Source organism: Protopterus annectens, chromosome 8.part0, assembly GCF_019279795.1.
Source record: "Protopterus annectens isolate FY-2018-M chromosome 8.part0, PAN1.0, whole genome shotgun sequence".
Lineage (NCBI taxonomy): Eukaryota > Metazoa > Chordata > Ceratodontiformes > Protopteridae > Protopterus > Protopterus annectens.
The window spans coordinates 1241106320-1241128251 of record NC_056741.1 but is presented as its reverse complement, the minus strand read 5'-3'; the positions used below and the strand labels follow the sequence as shown (position 1 = coordinate 1241128251).

At 38.1% G+C, this 21932-nt stretch overlaps 1 pseudogene; it reads right to left on the bottom strand.

Annotated features, from left to right (window-relative positions):
* Positions 1 to 21932, bottom strand: part of LOC122808449 — a 200394-nt pseudogene that overhangs the window by 1738 nt on the left and 176724 nt on the right.

Below are 21932 nucleotides of genomic sequence, written 5' to 3'. Positions count from 1 at the left end.
GTAGAAAGGAATGGTTAGAGCACTGACATCTGGGCTTAGGTGCTTGCAAAAGAGGTCATGAGTGGCTATGAGATGTAAGGTTATATGAAGGTGGTTGTCTAAGTAAGTTAGAAGAAAGAGGAAGGTGGGAGTTTGCTTTTAGGAGCTGGAAATATTGGGAGCCAAGGAGTAAATTGGCTTTTTGCCAGACCAATAGACAGATGGCTTTGGCTAGTGTAAGTCAGTGGTGTCCATGCTTTGAGGAAGGAGTAATGAAGTGACAGATGGAGTTGGAGATTGGTTGGATGGTGATAGAGTTTATTTTGGAGACAGGTTCTACAACAGGTGCACAGTACTCAAGTTAGGGTAGAATAATTATTTTTCCAATAACATTTCTTGTTGGATTGGAGAGGAAAGAGTAGATTGTAATGCCCAAAAAGAGTAGAAAGTTTATCTTTTTTTCTGGGTGTTTTTGACATGATAGTAAAAATTAAGTGATGGATCAAGTTAGACTCCTTGGTATTTGCAGGTGTTAACCTGCTCAATGGCATTATTAAGGTGGTCAAGTGGAGGTTCAGTAGAGCATAGTTTTAGTTTTTCCGGAGATAAGTAATAGTTTTTGTGCTATTGAGACAATTGATGAAGGAGAGGAAATCTTTTTGGAGATTATGTTGACTTGACTGGGTTGTGTGGCTGGAACAGATCACCATGTCATTGATGTATAGTAAGATTGGAAACTAGGAAAGGTTTTGCATAAGCTTTTTTATGAAAATGGTGGAAAGAAAATGGCTGAGCATGGAGCCTTGACAGCCTCTTTTAATTAAGGGAGTGGTTTCTGATGTACTGTTGCTAACATTTACTGAGAAATGTTGGTTTGGGAGGTAATTCTGGAACCAGAGAATAGTGCTGGGGCTAATCCCAATGTCAGTGAAGTGGTTAAATAGGACTGGGTGATCAACCAGGTCAAAGGCTGTGGTAAGGTCAATAAATATGGCTCCAGTAAGGAGGCCTTTGTCCATATCTAAAAAGGTGTGATTAGTCAAGGTCCAAAGTACAGTAGAAGTGCTGCAGCCAGAGCAGAAGCCATGTTGTTTAGAAGACAGAAGGCAGTATTGACTTATATAGTTTGAGAGTTGATTATAGACCACTTTATTCTCAAAATTCCCTAAGGGTAGAGAGGATGCAGATTGGGCAGTAATCACTAGGTAGATTGGAGATGGATATTTTGTGTAGAGGTATGATTTTTGCTGTTTCCCTTAGCATACCATTTTGAGTTAAGCAAAGGCTGTAGAGATGTAGCAGAGGAGTAACAATGTACTCCATACACTGGAATATGAACCAGGGAAATAACTTGTCTGTCTCTGCAGATAAGTCTACTTCTGGTTTTCAAGAAGAGCTCTAATATCTTTAGTTATGATCTTTTTAAAGTGAAAAGGGGAGAATTAGGAGATGGTGAGGGAGACGATGAGTGAGGAAGTTAGTATGAGAGAGAAGAGGAGGACAAGTGAGCACTGGGAGGAGTTTTATGATCTGTTAACTTGCTGACCACTGCACTGAGTTGTTTAGGGGAATGAAGAAGATTTGTTTAATGTGTTCTTATATTATGGCTCTTATGATATTTAATTGTTTGTTTGGGCAGGTTTCAGAGGAAGATGTAGTGATGTCTATTAGAAAAGGTTGGGTCAGACTGCCAGGAGTACCATGCTGTATCTCCAAGAGATAGAAGGATTTTGAGCTCAGGTGTTTTTCTTGTTATTCTGTAAGATAGCAGAACTAAGAAATAATTTTATGATTTCATTACAATCAGTTTCAACGGCTCTCAGAAATAAATATCCAAGTTGCATTTTATCATAGTATCAGTTATGCAGACAAACTTTCAATACCCCAACAGTAAATGTAAAACCTGACAAAATTTAATGCATGTGTGTATGAGACTGGGCTGTTTAGTGTGGACCACACCACATCTACCAGAAATATATCTGGAAATGTACTAAAGTGTCAGATGTAAGGATTCTTTCAGGGACCTTACTATAATTCCATTCACTTGGCACAATTCTAACCATACAGTGAGTACATGTATTACCTAAAGTGGAAAGAAATATAATATCTGTCCTAGAACTATACAGGATTTCAGAGACAAGGCTCTTTGATGGCATAGCACAAGGTAATTGAAAACCTTATTTTGAATAACTATTGCTGAAAGGTGAATTTGCTAAAATTATACCATCTTTGAGTAAACTTAGTGCTGAATACAGCAATAAATGGCAAGACAAAAATTATGCAAAGAAGCAATTAGTGAAAAACAGGAGAAATGAAGATGTGAAAGTGAGGTCATCCTCAACTTTTCCTGAAAAAAAAAACAATAAGCGTTTTTATCCATAAAGACTTATTCCATGACTGATGCCATTGAATCTGCTATTAAAACAACATGCCAGTTAAGACTTCATCAGTCTAAACCGCTTAACTGGATTTTTTCCAATAAAGTTCTGGGGTTACCATAGCTTTGTTTCTTTATTTCCCTTGCCTCTAATACCAATAACACATTTCTTTGAAACCACTACCTTCAGGAAAATTGTCTGTGTATTTCTCGTTGAAGTGTCCTTTACCAAGATTATTTCATATTTGTAGAAACTGTTACAACTGAAAATTCCGTGGACACTGAAAATGCAAGACTTGTAATTTCATTCATTCCAGCATTTAGATCCTCCATTTTGGTACATGCTTTCTTTCTGGAGATGTTGAAATGCGACAACTGATATTTTTTTTCTATTTTCCTCAAAATATATTTTTCAACCAAGGATTCTGATCTCCTAGTCACATTTGTTATTCTAGTTTTTTTAAAGCACATTTTAAAATGATGAACAGTCTTAAGAATACAGTTATTGCTTCCCAATAACATTGTGCTATATCAAGTAAGATGTTTAAAAGATTAAAGGACACAAAGGCAAAAAAACAAAATACAAAAAAATAACAGTAGTTAGAAGCGGCAGGACCATCTGATGCAGAATACTAAATGAAAATATAATTCTTCTCAAATAAAGTTCAAAGGAAGAACAGTTGATGTGGTTAAATACAGATGCAATAATCATGCCTAGAATTGCATAGTTAATGTTAACATAAACCATCAGCACATAAACTACTTTTTTATCAACATTATATATCATTTCACCAAGTATTCTGAAATACCAAAGATTACATCATGTTTAACATTTAGGCACCAAATTATATTGATTTTTCTATTTCGTGCAGAACAACATCCACTAAAATTAAGCAGGACCTGCTTTGGGTAACGTTACATCTCTGCTGGACAGAGCTCTCAATATGTCTCTAGTGCAAGGAATGTCATCCATAGCTGCTATTTACTATACTCTAACCGCTGCACATATTAAGCAGTTCTTATAAACTATAGGAATTTCATACTGTATTAAAAATCATTCTTCAAGGATATATTGGTTCTGTACTATAATGCAGCAACAATGACAAGTAACTGGACCTAAAATAATGTAAATAGCATTAAAACAGAAATCAAAACTACTTGATGTGGAAGCATAGCTGTGCAGGAAAAAGACATGTTTGTGTTACTTTATACTACTGTTCGGTTAGGTCATTGTTCTAAACATTAGAATGATAAAATACCAGTCAGAGGTGAAATGCTTATAATCAGGCTTTAGATGTCACTGCCATATCAGGTGACCACAGGTAATGGCATGCTAAGCAATGGAGAGCCAAGCAATCCCACAATGAAACTTGGCAAAATAATGCCAAACATAATTACTCATATGAGCTCAGTTTGAAATATTCCTTCTGCATCAAGCTATTAAGCTGTCAGTATGCTGTTCACACTTAAATCTGTACCTTTTTATCCCACAGTCCTACACACTAGCAATTGTGTGTGTATGTGTGTGTGTGTGTGTGTGTGTGTGTGTGTGTGTGTGTGTGTGTGTGTGTGTGTGCATGCGTGTGCGTGTGTGTGTGTGTGTGTGTGTGTGTGTGTGTGTGTGTGTGTGTGTGTGTGTGAATGATTGCACATGTGCATGCTTACTAGGTTTTAAAAAGACCATTAGAAGCTCTTTAAAAGCAAAATTACAGAAAACAAGCTATATGAAGACTACCCTCTCATGGGAAATGACATTATTAAACATTTTCCCCAACTCATATACATATGAGTCCAAACATATCCTTGTAACGCTGAGCGCTACACTAAAATCCTATATAGCCCTTAATTGACTTGACACATCCAAAACTTCTTGGGCAGAATTTAAATCTATAGCTACCAAATATGTCCTAGCAAATAAACTAAAAACAGTAAGTCATAAGAAGTTAACTTATTTTCAGAAATACTGGAAAAGACTTTTAGAGTGCTTAATTAAAATCTTACTAAAGTAACTTAAACAAAATCATACCCCCTCTTTAATCCCCATTAAATAAAAATTTCCCTGTACAGCTCTATACAAAAGACATTATCAAACTCTTTGCAAGAGGAATATGTCATGTACACCTGGATTATCAGTTTGTCATCTGGTATATAAACAAAATACCTACTAGTACCACATGAAAAACTATAAACATCTTCTACATGACATCATTTATGAGTGACAACCCAGTGTATATATTGTAAATAGTTGTTTAGATAGGTTTAGGTATATGAGTATATCTCCTCCCCTGCCAAAATAACATTGTTTATGATACAATATCAGTATAAATGTTTAGTCATCAAACTAAAGTCTGAACTACAAGTCAATTATAACACCATAAAGCATACTCACTTCATGTCAGAGCCTTGCACAACAAACAGCAGGTCTGTTTTTGTTACCTTTTTTTTTTAATTATATGAGCTCTTCTATATTGTGTAGAAAATCCATCTCATATACCTTATAACTTCTCTGTACAGTTTTTTTTCTTTTCTATTAGGTTCATAGGTTCATAGGTTCATACTAGGCTATCTGCCCTAGGGTATTTATAAGCCTAGCCAGAATGTGTTTGGCTTTCGCCACCCATTTTAAATTAATTTTGCTATGCCCTTTTTTGAGGTTAGTATACTGTGCCTCTGTCTAACAGTGACACAGAAGTCATACCCGGGGTAAACCTCCGATCTCCCATCCACTCATCAAGATTCCTCTTGAAGAGAGTCAATGAGGGACTCTGCCTAACCTGGACTGGGATTTTATTCCAGAGTGAAGGGAGCCTCTGGGTTATGAATCTGTCCCTCCAGCATGTCCTATTTATTTCAGTGCTGAGGTTCAGGTCTCTCGAGCGTGTAGCTCGATAGGATTTGGATTTTCTGAGGTGCAGCATGTCCATTAATTTTGGGTTGGACATGGCTTTATAGGTCAGGCACAGATCGCCTCTGAACAGGTGATATGCCACTGAGTAGAGCTGGAGTTTCTTTAACCGGGCAGCATATGGCATCTGTTTGAGCCCTTTGATCCTCTTGGTGAGGTACTTTTGGGGTCTTTCCAGTTGCTGCAGGTGTCTGGTAAGGTACATCCCAAAAGGGGCATTGTACTCAATTATGGGCCTGATGAGGGATGAGTAAAGAGGCACGATGACCTCCCCTGATCTAGATGTGAATCCCTTCATGATTAGGTGGGCTATATAAAATGTTTTTCTAACCACTTTGGCCACGTGGTTGTCAAATGAGAGATTGCTATCAACTTGGGTCCCCAGGTCCCTAATTGCTTCTTCTGTACTTAATGGATTACCACCTATGTGGTAATTTGTGGGCACTTTGTTTTTGCCAAAGGGGATGACTATACACTTTTTGGCATTTAGCTTGAGGCCATGGCTCTGGCACCAGTTGTCTGTTTCTATGAGGCCCTTTTGGAGGATGCTTGTGTCGGCTGGAGAGTCGATTATGGCGCCCAGTTTGCAGTCATCTGCGAACTTGGTCAGCCACAGTCCTTCCGTGTTGGCCTGTACCTCCGAGAAATATATACTGAACAAGAGAGGTCCCAGGACTGAGCCCTGTGGGATGCCACTTGTGACTGGTTTGGAGTCTGACATGGCTCCAGCAATTCTAACCATGTGGGTTCTGTCCTTGAGCCAGTTTGCAACCCATCTAGTGACATAGGGGTTTATATTTAAGCTGGTGAGCTTATCTATAATGCCCGAGTGGGGTATTGTATCGAAGGCTTTTGCGAGGTCCAGGTAGGCTGTGTGGACCACCTTCCCCTCGTCAATGGCCTCGGTGACTGTTTCAAAGAAATCAACCAGGTTTAAGAGGCAGGATCTGCCCTTAACAAAGCCGAACTGGGTAGGATCCAGTGTCTGTAGGTCCCCAATATCTTTATTTATGAGGTCCATGATTATCCTTTCCATAGCTTTGCAGACCAAGCTAGTCAGGCTTATGGGGCGATAGTTTCCAGGATCCGTTGAGGCACCACCTTTGTGGAGAGGGACCACAGTTGCTGTACGCCACTCTTTGGGTACATATCCTGTAGTAAGGCTGAGATTGAACAGTAGTTTTATGTTTGTGTTGAGCTCTTCTTGGAGTTCATGTAGGACGCAGCCCGGGACACCATCTGGTCCCATTGATGCTGTGTTTTTTGCTTTGGAGAGGGAGGCTCTTACCTGAGCATCTGAGATGTCAGGGGGGCAGCACTCTGCTGGAATAGATATTTGCCCTTTTGGTGGGGAGGGGGGGGAGAAGTTTGTGCTGAACCTGTCAGCTAGGATGTTGGCAATGTCTGTGGGTTCGGTGTATTTTTTGTCATTTTGGACTAATTCTGAGCATATCTGGGAATTACCACGCAGGTTCCTAACATAACTAAAGAAAGCCTTGTGATTATCCTTAGTATCCTGTACAATTTTTCTCTCGAAGCTGGCCTTAGACGATTTTATGAGTGCCGGTAGTTTTTTGCTAATACTGATCAGAGATGCCTTCCCTTTTTGGAATTTTGCTCTATCATTTAGTAGCTTCCCCCTTCTATTGTATAGCTTGTTTATGGCTGGGGTCCACCAGACAGGATGTCTGCCTTTGGAGGATTGGGTCTTGGTTTTATTTGGGATTGCATGATCCATGCATTCCTGAAGGTGTTCATAGAATGCGTTTATAAAGGATTCTGCGGTCTGGGCTGTATTTTCCACAGGCCCGGGGGCTTTGAAGGATTCCACCTCAGTTTTGAGGAGTGTGAAATTTGCTTTAGAGAAGTTTTTCACTGTGGTTTTCTGGGCAGGGTGGTGTCGGGATGTGAACATCCAGTGAGATTAGTTTATGGTCTGATCTTACCAGTGAGGGATACACTTCTGGTCTGGAGCATAGAGCCCCCATGTTGGTGATGATCAGGTCCAGTATGTTTTCCCTCTTGTGGGAGTGGTAACAAGTTGTTCCATAGCATTTGAGTTTATAAATTCTAGGAACCTTTGGGCTAGGGTGTTGGAGCTAGAGTAATGCTCCCAGTCTATGTTTGGGTAGTTGAAGTCGCCCAATATAATGGTGTTTGGAGAGACCTTCATATTTTCCAGTGTTCTCATGAAGGCTGAGTGGGGTTCCTGGGTTTGGGAGGGTGGTCTGTAGCAGGCTATAAACTGGAAGGCAGTTTTACCCACTGTTAGTTGCACATGGATAGTCTCTGATGCTTCGCGCTGTGCCACCAACCTGGAGGTATGGGTATCTTTGACGAATATTGATACTCCCCCTCCTTTTGTGGGTCGGTCCAAGTTTTGGGGCCGAAAAGCATGGTATGAGGTATAACCTGGTAGTGCTGGGGTGCTCTCGGGAGCCTTGAACCAGGTTTCTGTTACTGCACAGATATCGATTTTCTCCATGCTAAGGAGAGTTTCGAGTGCATGCATCTTGAGATTTAGACTTCTGGCATTGAGTAGCATTACTCTTAGTTTCTTATCCCTTGTGATACCTATGGAGGTGGGTTTGTCTTTTGAGCCTTGCCTAAAAAAGGCACTATGGGGGTAGCAAGAGCCTTTGCCAATATCCGAAAGCCCAGGGGTGACAGGTGCAGGCCGTCCTTAGCGAAGCATCGTGGCTTGTCGAGCATGTCATCCCAGGCTGACAGGCATTGGATCCCCTTTGAATGACACCAATAATTAAGCCAATTGTTGAAATTGATCATCTTGTCTTCATATTGTGGCATCATTCTTGGTGAGGGTAAGATGCTGCTCAAGGTCAGGGTCATACCGGCCTGGGCCACATGCTCAGAGAGCTCCTCTATGTCTCTTTTCATGTAGTCCAGGGAGGTACGTCTCAGGTCATTCACACCAACATGGACAATGACCGAGTCATATTTGTACTTGCCTTGGAGTGACCTGAGTGCTTGTGTTATGTGGCGGATCCTAGCGCCCGACAGGCAGCTCACCGTGACCTTCTCCTTGTTCAGCCTGGTGAGTGGGACGTCAGTGTGCCTGATGATAGAGTCACCTATTACAAGTGTATCAGGTGTGTTGTTTAGCCTTAAGGGCTGTGACTGTTCGGCACACTGGCTTTGTGAGATATGTGTTGCACGTGTTTTGTTTTGGGGTAGCGGTTGCTTGGGTGTCTGCTTTGGAGGTCTCTGCTGCTTAGGCAGATTATTATTTAGAGCCTCCGAGTATGTTTTTGTGTGTTTATGTGTTTGGTCTGCTGTCGTGGTAGGTCTATGTGAGACTGGAATTGTACTGAGTGTGGTTTCCTTCTCCTCCTGACTGGTTACGCCAGTACTGAGTTGAGAGAGCTTAGCCTCCAGTTTGGCTATATGGATGCATCTCTCACATATGTTGGAATTTATTGGGAGGAGGAGAGGGTTGTCTGTGTACATGAGGCAGTTGTAACATTGCCTCAAGATTCCCAGATTCACCAGCTGGACCGGAGAGAAGATTGACAACTGACCTTTGGACATGCTAGAATAGTAGTGGGAATTCCTTTATAATTGAAAAAAAAGGGCCAATGGGGAACAAGGTACTCGAGAGGACTTTGTGAGAGTGTAGTGCTTTTATTTTTTTAGTGCTGACTTATATAATTGCTTTAGTGAGCAAGTGCCTTTAGTGAGCAAGTGCCAGGTAACTTAAATGCAATGTGTTTCAGGTAACTTAAATGCAAAAACGACAAACAGTAACTTTCTTTTAAGTGAAACAAGGAAATGAGTACAGTAAGCAATGCAGATATCACTAGGGCTCCACAGAAGCGCTGAAAAGCCACGGTTTAGGTGGTATTAGCGTTTCAGGGAAATAACAAGCAAACAAACACGCATACAAACAGAGGCCTGGATCTAGTCTATGCTACAGCAAACAAGGTGTACCAATTTCAGTAAGAAACAGTTGAAATATGCAGGCACTATAAGCCTTTAACCAGAAATTCCCAGCTCAGAAGGGCAGAGTCCAGCCTCTCCTCCCACAAGAGTGCAGACCACGAACCTTCTTAATGTAAAATAACTGGCCTGAAGCCCAAGTGCTTAAACCAGAACTAATACACTTTTAGAATAACAGACACTGAGCCCTCAATCAGCAGTTCCCAACTTAGAAGGATGTAAGCCACCTGTCCTGCCACCACAGTGCAGGCCACAAACCTTCCTAATGTAAAACAACTGGTCTGAAGCCCAAGTGCTTAATCCAAAAGACTTAGAATGATAGCTACACTTTAATCAAGTTACTACCAAGCAGTAATAAATACAATTGAATACTTTGAAGAATGCCTGGATTAGTGCTTAAGTTATACAAACAAAGCTAGATTCAGCAGGCCTGGATCTAGTCTACGCTACAGCAAACAAGGTGTACCAATTTCAGTAAGAAGTAGTTCAAATATAGTTTCTCAATACATTACAATTGCATTAATATGTTTATTATCAACTTGTACTGAACTGTTACTGTATTTAAAGAAAATTGCAATAAAAAATCATAACTGAAAAAAAAATGATCATTAGAAGATAAACTGGTTGTGAGACTTACTGTCAGAGTTTCTGCATTTTTAAAAGACAGTTCATTTTTTCAGCATCTCTTATTATTCAACTATATTTCCACAAACTGCTGAAATCAATGAAGGTATATTGAGATGAAAGGCACAGAATGAATTCAGGTTTAGGTATCTTCTGTTATAATTGCATCGCATATATATTACTTAGGTTTTTCTGAAATTGTGTCATCTTTTTATTTTACTTAAGAGAGCTGAAGGATGCAGTAGTCCAGACGGTCACTAGGGGGAATAGCATGTTTCCTTGGAAAGTCATTCCAGTCTCCTTTGCAGTTCACTTGTCTCCCCAGCCCAGGGACTCCTACTGGTCTGGATCTGTTCAGAATTCTTTGGACTTTTTCTAATTAGCTTTGTATAATCCATCTTGTTCATGATAAACTCTTGATGTCTCTAGCTAACATGGTACCAGAATTAGTCACTGGCCTTTCCCCCATGTCAGACAGCATTCATTCCATGGAACACGATTAGCTAGCTCTCTTGACACAATATATGCTCTTCAGGTCCTGCTGGAGATTGGAAATAATACTTCCTGCAGTAGTTAGAGCATGCATTCATGAGTGTGTTACTTGGCGGTGTGTTTAAGTGGAGGGTCAGGATAGGGTTTTATTGTATTCACATAGAAGTATGTGTATTAATGGGATCAGCCTGATTGTAAATCTTAAGTACTTTTAATCTTATTAAAAGGTTCCAATTAATCAAAAGTAGATTTTAACAATGCCCTGGAAAGGTATCTCTTGTAATAAATGGAAGATATATAGTATCAAGATCTGTTTAAGTAGTTCCTGTGTTAGTGAGAAACATGGGAGCAAATATATAGGCAGAGTTTGTATTATTACTTACCCCCTCTGAGGTCTTCACTAATAATTTTCCACTGCTTGCCTCTGTGGATTTGTCTGGTTTCTGGCATCTAATTTCAACACCTTTTTTGTTGACTGCATAGGCAAACTAACCACAAACTTTACCATCTTCTCTCCCTCTCATAGTCTTCCATCCACTGCTTTTCCCTCTTAGACTCCACCTTTCAGTCTTAAAACTATCCTCACCAGCAGCATAAAAAAACTCCTGCTTTAACTAAATCTTATTTCTATGCTCCTGATAATCTGCCTCCATCCTTGTAGCTGCAGACAGCATTGCCCTCTCCATTTCTATTCTTATTAACAGGTCCATCCAAGAAGCCTATGTCCCTCACTCTGGAAGAAAGCTTTTGTCACCCCTCTTCACAAAAGTGGTAGTAACACAGACACTACTAACTTATATCCTACAGCTATTCTCTCACATTTTTCTAAAATCCTTGAAAAGTGCATTCATCACCAACTCTTGCCATACCTAACACACAGCCACCTTCTTACCCAACACACAACATGGTTTCAGACCTGGCCACAGCACTACCACTAACACCATTAATTGTGCTTGTGATTCTGGGAAAGTCATATCCTCTCTTTACTTAGATCTCTTCAAAGCCTTTAACACTGTCTCATCCTCTACTCTTATCTCAACTTTCCTCCCTCAGTTTCTCTCCTTCCTCCATAGCCTAGTTTACAAGCTATCTCTCCAATAGACAACAAGCTGTTAAAGGGAAAAATTCCACTTCATCCTTTCTCAACAGTCCCTCCGGCGTCCCCCAAGTCTCTATTCTCGGCCCCTTACTTTTCAATATTTTCATTAATAACATTCACAACTCCATATATAATTCTACACAGACCCAGTATGCTGATGACTCCACAATCACCTGTACAGCAAACTCTCTCTTAGAACTCCTTCAAAAAACCCAAACAGCCTTCTCCAATACCGAAACTTGGATGCTAAACAACCATTTCACTGTCAGTGCTAACAAAACAAAAATCATGATATTCTCTCCTTCAAGAAATGTCACCATAGACAAAACCTCCTTTAAAATAAAAAGCCACAATAACACTCTAATTGATAATGTACCTCTCAACAAACTACTTGGAGTCACCATTGATGAACATTTAAAATTCGATATCCATATACAAAATAATATTTAAAAAAAATACCAAAAAGTAGGTCTGCTGTATAGACAAAATTATCTAACCGTTTCTACCAGATGTACTCTAGCCTCCTCCTACCAGCTAACCTCTCTTATGTATCGTGCCCCTCTAGTTACTCATCTCCAGCTTAGCCTAAAAAAACAAACTGGAAGCCTGCTATAACAAAGTCTGTACATTTCCTACAGGGTCCAAATACTCCACCCATCAGTGCCATTCCCTCCTCTCCCTAAACTGGCTTGAGCTTCCTAATTATCTGAAATTCATACAACTCATCACTGTTCAGAAAGCCATATTCCAACCCTCCATCTGCCCCTCTCTTTCATCTATCTTAACCCCTTACCTCCCCAGTAGTACTCTTAGATCTGAAAACCAAAACCTCTTTAAAATCTATAAACCCCTACACCCTCTTGGCCAATTACTTCTATCACACTCCTTATCTAAACTATGGAATTCTCCCTCCATTCCCGCTGCTGTACTCACAACCACTCTAATTTCAAATCTCTCCTCCATTCTTACCTTACCTCAAATTGGGACTGTTCCTGCTCCCTTCCCACCTAAATTACCCTGTCGTCTCTTTCAACCCCCCCTTCTATCTCATCTACTATCACCTCTGATCACTAACATTATTTTTAGAACAAACATTAAACTTGTATAAACACTTTATGACTTGTACTTTTAATTATATTCTCTGTATTACTTTTGACTTTATATTTTAACATTTGTGTTTTTTAAACGTATGCTCCCTGATTTTGTATTTGTATGTTAAATTCTATATTTATGCTTTTTATGCTATATATTCCATACTGTACTTATGTTATGTTCAATTAACTGCTTTTGAAGCTTTTCTAACTGGGCACCTACTGAAAATGGGCTCTGCTCGACTCCCCCAGTCTTCAAACTGGAAATAAATAAATACAATATCTATTTCTCTCTTTCTCTCTCTCTTTTTTCTCTGTTTTTTTTTTTTCAAAATATTTCCTTTTTTAAAAAATGCCACTCACATGAAAATTCACAGTTAAATATCTTTATAATACAGGTCATGGCAGAGAATCCTTAGAAGTGCAAACATCAGGAAAGTAAAGGGGGCAATTGGATCAATGTCAGCTGTTGGATTAAGAAGCCCATGCACAAACAACAAAGTTGAGCAAAGGTTTAGTGGGAAATTTGCAGAACCTACCTAAAGAAGGTCAGAGAACAGCATAAAATAAAGTAGGCACACAGTGAAAGAAAACTGACTGAAGTACTTTATGTGAAGTATTAAAGCAAGTAGATTAATGGCACTTAGAGATAACGTAACTTAGATTAAGGAAGCAGGAGGCAGAGGCAGTTAAATGTGCTGGGATGCTAAAGAGAAAGAATAGCATTAGACCCTTTAGCCAAGTTTTTAAAAGCAGAACAAGCAGAACGAATACCTCTGGTAATTAACTGCTTAAAACAAACAGTAGCAGACACAAACCGGTAAAAACTGCAAAAACTTTAATGAATGGTAAGCGCTTTCACAAATACAATTGCTTCTTCATACCACTTTAACGTCAATGCACAACATCAACTGAATAAATACTATCCATTAATTAATTAAATTCCATCCTTAACCAATAAAACATAGTGCATTTCTAGTTGCTAAGATACAACCAATGGCTTTATGACTCACAACTCTCATTCCTTTCAGTCAGTCAACTTATTATTTAAAATAAATATACAACAGGTTAGCGTTGCCACCTCACAGCAAGAGGTTCTCCGGTTCGATTCTTGGCTGGGGTGCCTTCTTTGCGGAGTCTGCATGTCCTCCCTGTGGTTGCGTGGGTTTCCTCTGGGTGCTCCGGTTTCCTCCCACATCCCAAAGACATGCAGTAGGTGAATTGGACAGTCTAAATTGGCCCTAGGTGTGAGTGTGTACATGTGTGTGCCTTCTGTGGAAGGTTGGGCGCCGGACTGGCAGCTCGACACCGTAAATCTCCACTGCCAATTATGAGTGGGCAGATGACCTGCTGTGGCGACCCCTAACCGGGAAAAGCTGAAAGAAGAAGAAGAAGAAGATACAATACAATGCACATTATTGTATGCAAAAGCAGTCTAAAATCATTAGACCAAACATTATTCAACAAGCACTAAACAAAACAAAAAATAACAAATCAAATAAACATCAACTTCTTAGTCTCCTTCCCTTAAGAATAGGCTTCAGGCAGACATGATCATTTAAGCCCAGTCCTTGGTGCAATCTGAGCCTTAAACTCCACAGACGCTCTGTCTCATTAATCAAATCCCCCATTCTCACACCTTCCTTTACTACTTCTAAAACTAAAAATTTAAATTCATGTCCCTCACCTTGCTCATTGATATGTTTAACAACTGTGCTCTAATTCATGCCTTTACGTGCACAATAATAATGAACCCTAATTCATTCTCATAGGCATCTATTGGTCTTGCATGCATAGAATGACCTACAAAGAGTACAATCAGCTAAATAAACTAAATTAATAAGTTGATTGAATAAAAGGAATGAGGGTGGTGATCCATAAAGCCAGTGGATGTATCTTAAAAACTAGAAATGCACTGTTTTACTGGTTAAGGATGAAATTTAATTGATTAATGGATGGTGTTTATTATGAACTGCGGTGGTGGTGCTGCGGTAGCTTTGTCACCTCACAGTTAGACATTGCCCATTCGATTCTCAGTTAGAGCGTCTTCTGTGTGTCAACATGCGTGAATGGGCATTCCTTCATTGAAGGTTGTGCATTAGGCCCAGCAAGCCAGCACGTAAAAATCTACTGCCAATCATTAGCGGACCGGAGTTCCACTTTGGCGACCCCTAACCGGGAAAATCCGAAAGACACAAACAATGGATGGTATTTATTCAGTTGATGTGCATTGAAGTTAAGATGGTCTGAAGAAGCAATTGTATTTGTAAAAGCGCTTACCGCTCATTAAAAATTTTTGTAGTTTTTATCGGCTTGTGTCTGCTACTCTTTGTTTTAACTTTTGTTTCTGGATTTGTGTCATGTTTCAAATATTTATAGAGTTGGACCTCAGCTGTGCTTCTGTGCAGTTACAGTTGCTGTCAAGTTTTAAAAAGGTTATGCTGTCAGTTTAGTGCAAATGACTAAAGCTATATGATGCTGTGATGCCCCTGCACTGGCCCAGTAATCAAGGAGCCTCAATCCTCACAACTGGCAACAGTGAGGGATGTACACAATGGGAGGATTACAAGTGCACACGGAGTAAAGAGCACACAGAGGTCACAGTCTGTCTGAGGCTCGTTTCTCCATCTTTCTCCAAATCCCCAATAAGATTCCCCACAGGCATAGCTATAGGGTTGAGATCTCAGCTGAGTGACCAAGCTAAGACCTCCAGCACCCCCTCTGTCCAACTATTGCTTTGTGTCCATGCGATTTGATTGATATACAAACACACTCACACACACACACACACACACACACAGACACAGACACACACACACACACACACACACACACACACACACACACACCTGGGAAAGGCTGGCACAGGTTTACTAGCTATGCCCCCTTCTGCACATACTATAAGGTAGTACCAGCTGCCACCATCCACACTACTTATCAGGTACTATAAAGCCCTTACAAATGGTATCTAATCCTACTGTGTAATGTTACTATTATCCAAATGGTTGTTTTGACCAAGACTTGCAAGGCTATTTAGGAGTGGCCTATACAGTGTCACCAAATACATATGCAAGTACTGTAAGAGCTTAAATATGTCTCACAAATATCAGCCACAAATATAGGTTTTAAATATATTAAATAATAAATAATAAAAGAACAAAACAATACTGAATAAACACACAAAGTTACTTCAGAGTTCAAAATCACAGGAAATATTTTAAAACAACATTGCAGGACAGTCTTAAATAAATAAATACAGAAAACATCTAAGCTAATCTTTACTATATTCCTATCTATATCTAAAAGAGATACTATGCCCTGAATCTTACTTACAAGTAAGCACAGATGTGATGATGAGTGGATCTTTCCAGGTCAAAGACAAAATACAAAATGTCCACTCTCTCTCTGAGAGAGTTCTTAAATCAATATCAAATATTACTGCTGGGTTAGCTTGGATGACATCACTCTTTCTCACCTTACTTCAGTTCCCAGGCTAAACAGAAACTTAACATGTCTGTGTTAAAAATTCATATCTCTCAGATGAGCAGCTGCTGGGAAGTCATAAAGCAATAAAACACTTTTTACATTTTAAACCTAGTAACTACCTCTCTCCAAGACAATAGAAAAAAAACTTCTAGAAATAGCTATCTTGTCTCCTTGCTGCACTGAAACTAACTTTTATAGCACATCGTAAAGTAATTAATTTCAACATATTTTCTTGAAGTTTTGTAAGTTAATCTTCTAGGTTCCAGCAGGGTATGCTGTGGTTACATTCCCGAAGCTCAGTACATAACATACAGTTCTGTATAAATCATATCAATATTCACAAATGACATATGATTATTTACAAAATTCCACCTAGCTGGGCAGGCAGCATTTTAGTTTCTCACAGATGCTAACAGACTTTATCCTGTAAGAGTATGAGTTTTTTGGTCTCTGTATACTGTGCTACTCTCAGCAAGTCACTTAACAAGCCAGTGACACCATCTCAACCAAAAAAAAATTAAATTATTTCAAAAATAAACACCAACTAAAGAAGAGAGGATAAATGGTTCACTTAAAAATCACAGTGAACATCCAGAAGCACATAAAAAGTGAACCAAAACAAGACAGAAGTCCAATAACCAAATGAACTCCAATGTAATACATAAGTTTAATGTCGCATAAGAGCTTTCACAGTAAAACACACTGCTTTATCAGACATTTAAAAACATATTCAAAAAGATATATATATATATATATATATATATATATATATATATATATATATATATATATTTGTTTTAATTTATTTATTTTTATTTTACATTTGTTGACCGTGATAGTCTGACTGGATGCATGTCCATTTTCAGCGGAGGCCCGGGGAGAAAAGCTCCAAGGGTAAGCAGATACAACATTACATAATACAAACATTACATATTACAAACAGACTATTTACAGAGATTACATAAGTAAGCAAGTTAAACAAGTTCTACAGGTTACAGTTAATCCTGAGTGCAAGTCAGAATTAAATTAAATTACACAGTAAACTGGTTAACAGATTTTTTACACATTCTAGAGAGAGTTAGCCAGGCTTGATACATTTGGATTTTGTGTTTTTTGTGTGTCCGCAATAAATCTTTTTACACGGAGGAAGTAGTGCACTTATTGGGATCGTCTTTTACATCCTTGAGGCTTGATACATTGACATAGCCAGTTAAGTGACAAATGTTGTCTGAGTCTAGTTTTAAATTGACCTAAGGTGGAAAGTAAGGTAATATCAGCTGGAAGAGAGTTCCAGGATCTACTTATAGAGTTTGCAAAGAGAAAATCACTGGTTGTGTTATTAATTTTGCTAGTCTGAATTAGTAGTTTGTTAGAGGATCAAAGTGGTCTAGGATTGTTATAGGAGGTGATAATATTTTTAAGTGCAGGAGTATTGTCCGGATTATAGAGGATTGTATAGGCCATAATCAGTTGGTTATACTGGATTAGGCTGGGTAGTTCAAGCCACCCAAGCTGATTTAGACTGATGCAATGATGTGTCCTAAAAGGCAGCCTAGTGGCAAACCTGGCAATGTGGTTGTAGCAAATTGAGAGTTTGTTAAGGACAGTCTTGTTTAAATTCGAGAGTAGAGGGGATGCATACAGAAGGGTTGAAAGAAGGTGATAGCGAGCTATGGCAATTTTAGCTGGAGGGGTTAGGAAGGCTTTTAATCTGTAAAGTGACCCTAGTTTTTTATTGATGGTTTTGATAGTTTGGTTAACATGTAGGTCAAATTTTAGATTATTGTCTATGATGACACCTAATAGTTTTGTAGATGGGTCAGGGGAGATTATTGTGCCATCATTTGATGAATGATTTGATATATATAAACACACACAATTCTTAAATTCTTAAAACTATCTTACCCAATCAGTAACTTCTGTCAATCAATAACCTAGCAACAATGTTACACTCTACAAACATTAAAAATGATTTGAAATGATGGTATCCTGTTCCAGTAATTTTTGACATGTTTTAATGGGACGTTTTCATTTAGGCACTTACCAGTATCTGCCCACATTCTGATAATCCACCTCATCAGTGACACCTCAGTTAAATTTTCAGTGTCACCACCACATTCATTAACATTAACCACTTCAATCACAAGAAATTTAAAACTGTGTGTTGAGTCATTCCTCATAACATGTTTGGCTAATGCAGTTGTCTCAGTGCCATTTCTGTTATTATAAATATGTTTGCTAATTCTAGCCTTAAGTCTTCTGTTAGTTTTCTCGATATAACATGCCTGACATTTAGCATAATACACTAAATAAATTACATTGCAAGAATTACAGTTAGCCTCTGCTTTGAATGTATATATTTTGTTTGTATCTTGATGTTCAAATGTTCCTGAGGTGTCAATGTGTACACAAAAATTACATTTATGACATGGGAACATTCCATGGATGACATTAGATGTTAAATTATTTACTTTATCCTTGGGATAACATAACAGCCGCTTAAGGGATTTTTTTTTTTGTTCTTAAATAAAAAAAAATAAAAAACTTTTTTCTCCCACTATCTTTTTTATTGCAGGATTGCTATTTAAGATAGGCCAATACTTCTTCATTATTCCTGTTACTAAATCAGTGTTACTAGTATAAAAAATAGGGATGCAAAATATCTCCCTGTTATAGCTGTTTATATCCTTCCATATATCATGATTATTTGAGAAGTAAGGTTTAGCTAGGCTAAATCTCAGATTAGAAACTTCCCCAAGGATAACTTCATCAGTCATCAGATGTTTTATTCTATCCAATGAAGTAGCATTTACACCAAGATGTTAACTAATAAAAATGTACAAAGCACAGCAGACCTAGTATTTCGCATGAAGCAGTTGAAACACAGTTGAGAACTACTTATGATAGATAGATGCATATAAAACTACATAGTAACTACATAGTAAAGGGGAGTTAACCAGCAAGGGGGTGCAGGGAAAACAGAGTACAAATTTTAGATTCACTCATGCTAAAAAAATTATATCAGTCATGGAAAGGTAAATAGATAATCCACTTGAGTATTGGAAAAATGTGTTCTTGCTTGACATATTCACTTTATTTATTTCCTATAATTTTGTTAGAAAATAAGGTTCTGTTATAACAATTATTTAGTACTGAATATGTTACTAAAGCTATAATCTAAATAAAACTGTTAATAATATAAGGACAATGTACAGAAAATTTAGATTAGAATAATATGTTTAGAAGATAAAGTCTAACACTTGATTTTTTTTATAATACAGGCTGCTTATCTACAATTTTTTTATGGAATGTATAAGTAATGTATTTTTGAATGCAATCAAAGTCAGCCTTTTTTAATAAGAAACATCTTTATTGAATTATCACTTGTGACATAGGCAATCATGCACTTTTAGAAATGAAAACAAATCATATTGGCATATTTTCAGTTGCAAACATTATACATCTCATATAATCTTCTATACAGTTATGTTCAGTCCAATATTACATTGATCATTCAAATCCTGCCTTCCCTTAAATGTCATTTCTCCTCCAAGACATTATTCTGTATGTATTCTTCCCACAATTCCCTTTTTATTTAATTTGTTCCTATCCTTTTCTAGTGATCCCACTTACAGTTCTTTCATCTTTGTTACTATATTAATTACTTTACTTCTAGTATGGTTGGTTTAGACTTTGATTTCCATTTTCTAGTAATTTTTTTTGGTAGCCAACAGAATTAAATTCAACAAGTCCTTCCTTTGTCAATTCCAATTCTGTATCATAGCTCAAAAAATAATTTCATTAGTTTCATCAATTTGCTCATCCAATATTTCTGACAGAGTAGACTGCAGGGAATTTTTAAAGTCTGTCAACTTATTACTCTCCCCAAATATAAGTTCTCAATTATTTCTTTCTTCTCCATCACACCTCCAACATGTGCCATATGCTTTGGAGCCTGCATGACATATAAAAACACTTATTCAAACACTTCCAAACAAAGATCATAATTTAGACTTTGTTGCATATTTGGGAGCCATACATATATCCTCCCACTGATTTTTTAATTGTTTATTCAATCTCTCTTCCCAATCCTTTCTAACCTCCTCTGACTGACTCCTATAATTATCATGGAATGTTTTATATGCCCTAGTAATTATAATTTTTTAACAGCAATATCTGATCTAGATTATACTGAAAATTCAACCAGTGTTGGTCTTTTACTTAGGATCCCCCAGTTCTTTTCTCTTTGCCTATATTCTGATATCGGTCATTGAAAGGGAAGGCAATCTCTAGCCTACAGTCCAAATGAATTATTGACCTCTTCCCATTTTATTGCTTTCCTTCTCTAATTATTTAGTCCCAATATCTTAGCTTATTTGCCAGTTTTCCCTAGTAAACTCCAACCCCCTTGCCTATTCTCTGTATCCCATAAATGCAGTCATTCCCATTGGCAGAATCTCCTTTCTCCATTCTCCTGTTGGCTTAGATCTTAGAATACTTTCTACTACTTTTTGAACATAATATTCTGTATGGTTATTGTTATTCTCCTTAAGGATCTGCATCCAAAATCCCAGTCTCTCCTTATTTCATGAACTTCCCCATGTTTCATAATCATCCTTTTCCACTTTGAATTATAGCTTTTTGCTTGTGATGTGTATAGCAGCCCAAAATTTAAAAGCACACCATCAATATGGAATGTATTGTTCACAAAGTGAAAAGTGTGTCTTGAGTATATAAACACTGTGACTTCAGAATAACACTGGTTGGTTTTCAGAAAATGTAGATTTGGGAAATTTTTATTGCCTTGGATTGAGGGGATGTATGATTCCTCAAGGCTACAAACATTAATTGAAGTCCAGAAACAAATGTTGCCCCTTTCTCATTTTTTTACCTCTGTATATGGAGCCAATGGCCAAATACTTTTGGAAAAATGGGAATTTGGAATGATATTAGGCTGCAAAGGGAGGTAAATAAGGTGTCATTACAAGATGCCCATGAAGAATACAGCACATAACCTGCCTACCTACTTACTGTAAACTCTAAAATCTATGCCCATCAAAAAACACCAACTGAACCTAAAAGAGAAAACATTTTGTTACAGGGGAAAATGCTATCTCTGTGCTAATTCTGTGGTATAGCAATGAGCTGTAAGGGTATAAACAGTGCTCCTTTATACTACGATCTCACAACACTCCATATACATGTAAGCACATTTGGTGAATGCTCTGTTTGGGGAGCTGGGATAAAGAATATTACATTTCTCAGTAGAAACTGTTTTGAACAGTAGATTGTTGATGATGATATGCCAATGATTTATTAATGTTTATTAGAAAGTGAGTCCCTGGAGTTCTAATGGCAGTAATTGAGTTAGAAAGGATTCTAAGATTCAGTATTAACTGTGCAAAGTCTGGTATTGCTGGTGAGGAGAAACTAGGGAAAATAGAGAATATGGGATGTTAGTGTCTTGGATAGTATGTGACACATGACTTGCATCATTAGACAGGTGGGCATTCTTGGAAGTTCATACCTGAAAGTTTTATCTTTATATTTCATTTTACTTCTTGGCTGACAGAACTAGAAGCATCAGCAGCTAGAAAGGAAAATGCACTGTATTTGTGAAGAAAAATGAATACCCTTAAGATTCAGGTCCTTCTTGGCTTTGTCGTTTTTGCCAGAGCTCTTCCCATTATAGTGCCTACAAATTCCTGGATAAGTCTTTCACAGAATTTATTTATTAGGGCTTGAGCAAAAGAAGGTTAGGGGCTTACAGACTTCAAGCTCTGTCAAAGAGAAGTAATGGCAGAGTACCGGCACTGGGTGTTTACAGCAGCAGCTAATACTGTGGGCTGGTACACAGCATATATTGAACCTAGAGATGACATGTCTGTGCAAAACATTAAGCAGAGAGAAGCTGTGCAGTTC